The sequence below is a fragment of the Bombus vancouverensis genome, chromosome 10 (genome assembly GCF_051014615.1).
Source record: "Bombus vancouverensis nearcticus chromosome 10, iyBomVanc1_principal, whole genome shotgun sequence".
Classification (NCBI taxonomy): Eukaryota; Metazoa; Arthropoda; class Insecta; order Hymenoptera; family Apidae; genus Bombus; species Bombus vancouverensis.
This window is the reverse complement of record NC_134920.1, coordinates 1,085,105-1,091,736: the sequence shown is the minus strand read 5'-3', so window position 1 is coordinate 1,091,736 and position 6,632 is coordinate 1,085,105. Positions and strand designations below refer to the sequence as shown.

The window sequence follows — 6,632 nt, the reverse complement described above, 5'->3', positions numbered from 1 at the left end:
CCTTTCATTCTATAGCGTGTATCCATAGTAACGTAGTAAGACTTTCGAGTCGCTACATTCTTGTTTCGTGTCCTTTGCGACATGCCCAGTTATTTGTACATTTGCCTTAAACATTTTTTCTTAATATCCGCAAGAATCATCAGGTAAAAGGATTCTTGTTCTCCGCAGCGTGACTTATTTCAACAGAAAGCGTGATATTTAAGAAGCGTAACGTATACATAGTAAAAAGTAGGACTTTTACATTTGGTTTAATATAGGAGGAATTCATTGGGAAATTTCTGATTAATTGGAAAGATGTTACTGCGAAGATATTATCTTGAAAATCGTATTCATTTTTAAACAAACAATACGTAGATATGGTCTTTTCATTTGCCATATTTAGAAATGATATGTTAGCGCCGCGCATTAAGATCACCACGTTCAACCATTTGTAATGCACATCGAAAATCGAATTTGTCACGCTTCTTCCGGATGATAGAATCAGCCGTTGAAACGATAGGGAATACAAGTTACCTTAAGTTACGCGATGAATAGCTTTCTCTTGATTCTGGTGCAGTGGATTAAGGTCAGTTGTTGTTAGGTCTCTCAGAATTATCACTAATCGTCATCATTATCTTATGACTAATTTATTACAAACCAGCACTTAAGTTATCGTTTATTATGACGAAAACGAATTGGTATCAATCTAGTTCGAACCACTATGTTCGAGTTTCATATCGGACGTTATGAATGCGAGAAAACATTAATTGAAAAACTACAACCGACTTCTAGCATGGATATCTGTTGAAACCAGTACCTAAATGTTACTATTAAGCATGTGTGATGACAATAATTATCTCTTATTTCAACTTTTACTTAAATAATTTGCAACTTAAATTTTAGAGTGTTTAACAATAATTATGACTTAGAGATTTAGAGACTTGGAATGTTAATTACTCGAGTCGCTCTTACATATTTGCTCAATCGATTAACTCCACAAAACAAAAGATAGGCAAAATTAATGAAATTCTATAAGTATTAATAAAGTGGTTTGGCACTAAAATTTCAGAAATTTCAGAAACTGAAGATAACCACTTTGATCTCTGAATGACTCCTTTATTGATGTAAACATCGGTTTTGATTCGTGTATCGTGATGGACCGACAGAATGTGATTCGATAAACTGTGGTTTGGAAAAATCGATCTAGAAAGGGTATCAAATATGTCGACGTCACGATACATGTTTATTCGACGGTCATCATTCACTGAAACCGATTCTCTCTCTCTCCATCGTTAAATCGTCAGTCGAAATTTTAAGGAACTGACCGTTTGAAGATTAGGGGGCTGTTATATTATGTAATCGCATAAACTGTGTCACGGACGCAGATGAAGCGACATTAACGGTTAGATGAATTTTATTCGTATACACACGATGAACTTTGTTCACTGGAAACCTGTTCCAACTTTTGACTCTCCTGTTAGCGATCAACAACCATGAAATCTCTGTTTTGTCAATCCATTTAGAAGAATATTTTTTCTATACGGTTAGTTAAGAAAATGATGTTGTAAGAATCAGGATGTCATGACAAAGTACATGATGGACCAATTATAAGCGAAATCCACGAAACCATTAATAGCAGATTCCCAAGATCAAATCGTAACCTTTGTGAATCATACCTTCCTCCTTGTTTCAACTTCTCTGCCTCTGTCTAAATATATTAAGTTTTATCACCATCCTCTTTCCAAAAAATTGCATCATTTCTCTTACTTTTTGTTTTCTTTGTCTATTTCTTTGGAGTTTCCGAGATAAAGCGAAAGAAGTCTAAATGATGAATTTTCGTAAATAGATAAGTAGTTATTAACTTTTTGTCCGCGAACTTTTCAAATCCATGCCACTTGTCTAATGGAAATATCGATGACGCTTGATTGAAATCTGCGAATTGTACTTCGATCGTGTAGCTCGATCGGTTTCGTTTCTTCAGTCTTTAATTGTAACATTATCATGTTGCAACTAAATCAATGGCGTGGTGAATACCAGTTACATACCTGGTATTCATATGACTCATACTGCACTTTTCCTTTTTGAAATTCCCAACACATACATACGATAGATATATATACATGCGAATTGCACAGGTTCGCGTGTTTCGAATTTATAGTTAATGTATTTATAATATGTCGTTAACAACAAGTTGTTAATATGTTCCAAATGTTAATTCATTTTTTAGCTCAGTGTATGTATCGCAAAAACAATTTTTTTACTGTAGCAGTTTCGATTATTCTTTATCTACATACATAGTGAATATCTTAATTCAGGAAAAAGAAGTGAAACAGTTATACATATATATTTATTATTATTTATTATATAATATATATACATTAATTATATATAATTAATTATACATTAAATATACAATAAATATAAATAATATAATTTGTATATGTATAATACGCAATAAAATTTGGTAAGCTGTTTACATATCTTAGTACTTGCTGTATTTGCTGATCTAACAAACTGTTCTTTAGTTTTCTTTGGAAACAAATCGTCAGTTCTACGTCACCTGCTTTTATGCCCACAGGAAGTACATGGCACAATTAGGGAAAAAATAAGGTTAGTATGATCAGAGAAGGTTCACGTTTTTATTTATGTATGAACGACGAGGTTAACGTATATAGATGCTTATCATTGTAATTTTGTATCATCTATGCGAGAAATATTGCAACTACATAAACGGGGTACATGTTTCATAGTTGTACTTTGACTGAACAATAGAACGATGTGAATTAATCAGGTGGAGTAAGTAGGCCACGATTTCATGCCATTTACGTTAGGTATGAGATGATATACAGGGTGGTTGGTAACTGGTGGTACAAGCGGAAAGGGGGGGGGGTGATTCTACGCGAAAAAAGAAGTCGAAAATATAGAATAAAAATTTTTATTTTTTTTTTTTAATTTTTCCATCGAGACAACGATCTACAGTGAGATCCGTTATAACGAGACGTGATAAAGTGCACGCGTACCGAGCGAAAATTCAGTCTATTTTCTCGAAAACAAAGCCTCAAATGAAAAATTTTTATTGCATATTTTCGACTTCTTTTTTCGCGTAGAATCACCCCCTTTCCGCTTGTACCAGCAGTTACCAACCACCCTATATATTAAAATTTTATAATCGACATACGTATTCGATACAAAATATAAGTTCTACAAAATAATGGCCGATTAATATACAATAATCAGTTGTTGGATAGTATGAAGCTCAGCAACAATTACAAACATTAGTGATGAGATGGAACTGATAATTAATAAATAAATGAATAATCTATCTAATAATAAATACATAAATAAATAAATAAATGCATAAATACATAAATAAATAAATAAATAAATAAATAGATAAATAAATAAATAGAGAAATAAATAGATAAATAAATAAATACATAAATGAAACAAATAAATTAAATAAAAAATTAATTAGTTGAATTTTCAAGAATTTGATATTTGCTCGATTTTTAAATTTTACTTGTATTCGTTTCGGTGCTACTTAAAGTCAACCCACTACATGGCGCAACTATTTTATGCTATATTCCTAATTGTATATACGTCAGAAAATTGAACATCATTCGTGTCCTCGTGTTCTTTGTTACTTCATACTGCTATACGTACTTAAAAAATTAAGCAATATTCAAAAGATCAAGCAACATAATATTGTGAAAGGAGCGCTTCATACACGAGCCAGCGGTATTACATACCTTATGCGTGCGTTGAAGTTACCAGATGTTCTTGAAAGAGACACACTACTCATCACAATGCCAACAAGTAAATAATTTTTTCGTGCTACCATGCATTTAATTTTCATCTCAACGTGTCTACAGTGTCATACGACATAAAACACAAAGAATCACAGTTCAAAGTTACATCTAGACAATTAGATATCTAGAAAATTTCAATAACCATGTCAGCAAAGAATTTGCCCGATTTCCTAAAGGAAATTTTCATTTTCAAAGTTCCAATAAGTGAAAAAAAGGTAGAATTTTTTAATAGTATTAGTATCAGTATACGTAAGTATGTTTATTAGAATGTCGACCTTCACATCGATACTAATACACAAGTGCGAACATTAGAGTATCGATGTTCACATCGAAAGGAAGATCTCATTGAGCTATCCGCAGCGAGTTTTAGAGTATTAAGAGACCGGTAAGGATCGTTTATACTTAAAATTAGACGTATGTCGGAACAAGTTGTCTACTGGAAATTTTGTAATTCATGAGGATAAAATACAGCAAAGCTCGATTATCCGAATTTGCACAATTTCCAGGCTACTCACGTTCGCATTAAAATAGGAGTTGGCGAGGAGATTTCCACGATCTGATGTATCATTTTCACTCGATGTTGAGTTTACGACGCGCACGAGTTTCTGAAGCACGTTTCGTGACCTGCCGCTAATTACAATTTACCCATATCATACGTTTAAAGTCAAGGTTTGCTCCGAATATTTTTAAAAATATGTAGAACATTCGATATTGAAATTTGTGAGCTTTTTTGCGTTTCTTTTGTTTTTGGGAGATATCTAACGTTGAATATGGTGACTTGTATTCCGGTTAAAGATCAAGGTCAAGTTTCTTGCAGCAGTTTTGTTGCTTCTTTTTTACGGTGATTACATATACGACACTGTAACTCGAACCGACTGTTTAAACGGGTTCGCGGTCTAGTCGTTGATTATGTAACTGCGTAGTTGCTGCCCAAACCCGTTTAAAGAATTTTAGACATGTTATAAAAAATGATGAAGTTTCTAAAAACCAGTTGGTTCCTTATCCTTTCTTTGTATTTTTTGTGATGTGTAAGATCTAATAAATTTTTTATTATTTTATCAGCCAAGAAAATTTTTTCTTTTGTTTTTTACATTAGGAAATTAGATTAATAATCATCCTTTCGTTAATAACTTGTTCTCTTGTTACTGCATTTGAATTCAATTGGACTATGACTAATCATAAAATGCATGGTAGAAAGACAAATCTGGTGTATGACTGTTTGTTTTAGGTGGAAAAGACACAGTGACAGTTAAAAATTAATTTCATTATTTTTCTATCCAGCGTAATGTATAAAGTCATATGCTGACTACGTATATTTTTCATCCTTATCGTTTTTTGTACATAATGTTTCACTTATTTGTTTTTTTGTTTTTATTTGTTTTTCACTCTGTTATCATTGAATGTTATAATTAACACTAGAGCTACCAGTCTGAAACACGAATCTAAATATTTCCTTTCACCTAAATATTTCTGAATGTTTTCAGTAATTATAAAAAAGGAAAGTCTGAAAACCATCATTCTGACGGATTTGATAGTTGTAACATTAAAGAAACGTTTCTAAATATCGATATTTTGTTAGCGATTTTCTTCCGTTACACATTGATTGTGCCGTTATTGCTATTGTATAATTTAATAATAAATTCATTTTTTATCGCAGCTAATCGAAGGCGTGGAGATTTACATATTTAATATTTAATTTACGTATAATATTTATCAAAAAAGAATTGCTTCGTCCCTCCATTGCTCACTTTATTTGTAAAGCGTAGGCAGTTTGCAGTTTCTGCATGATTTCAATATTCTTCTGTTATTTTTCGTCGAGGGAATACAATCGAGATTTAAATCGACGCACATGTCGCCAATTTAAAACTGGTAATACGACTGGACGTGGAAATCCGTGTGTGTTCCAGAGAGATGGCAGACGATCGGTCACAATTAGATTTATGACTTGATTACGTCAACTTTGGAAGATTTGTGATCTTCGTATTGTGTCTTCTTTGAAAATAGCTGTTGCTATAGAGTATCTACATAGAATCTTCCCATTGATTTATTATGTAAAAAGTCACGGTATATATTTATTCATTGTTTATCACGTTGAAGATTCAGGTTCGCTTTTTCTCAGTTAATTGATATTATATGTGATGACATTTGTAAGAAACAAATTCCCTTTTCTCTCAATCGTAGCTGGTCTTCAGATGAATAACTTGACACGTTGCATAATTAACAAGGAAAATGGAAGATTTTATAAAATGATGTCCATAAAATAGCGTTGTAACAAAAAACTTAAAAAGAGATAAAGCAAACAGGAGCGTAAAATATAATATATCGATGAAAAATAAAGGGCGCGCATAATGTGGATCTTCGTGGATTGTAAGGGATTTGTTTGATAAAAATTGTCAAAAAAATGTTCCTTTTCCTAGTAAAACTTTAGCATTTTTTATGTATAATTTTGTTTTGTATCATCAGAATTTTTTAAGAAAGGAAAATAATTTTGATGGTAATTAAATTGAACACTTTAAGAGCGTGCCAACAATAGATAAGTCTCTAGTAAAACTGATTTTATTGTAAGTTTCAAAATCGAGCGCCTGTCAAACTGCAACTCTCTCGCGTCCGGAGATGCAATGTGTGGAAATGTACATGTCGCCACGCACTTACTCCATTTCGATAAGAAACCTGTTTTCTAGAAACAGCAGAGAGAGAGAGAGAGAGAGAGAGAGAGAAAGAGAGAAAGAGAGAGAGAAATATCGCGAACAATTTGTAAATTGGGGCATATTTTATAGTCACAGTAGATAGAAATCGCACGCCGTCCGAAGACTTTACTATACAATGTGTCTAATTACGAGTCAA

The 6,632-nt window shown here is 32.4% G+C and overlaps 1 protein-coding gene across 2 annotated transcripts in view; it reads left to right on the top strand.

The window, feature by feature from the left end:
* Positions 1-6,632, top strand: part of sit (stuck in traffic) — a 52,987-nt gene that overhangs the window by 22,309 nt on the left and 24,046 nt on the right. The gene's annotated exons all lie outside the window — the stretch shown is intronic.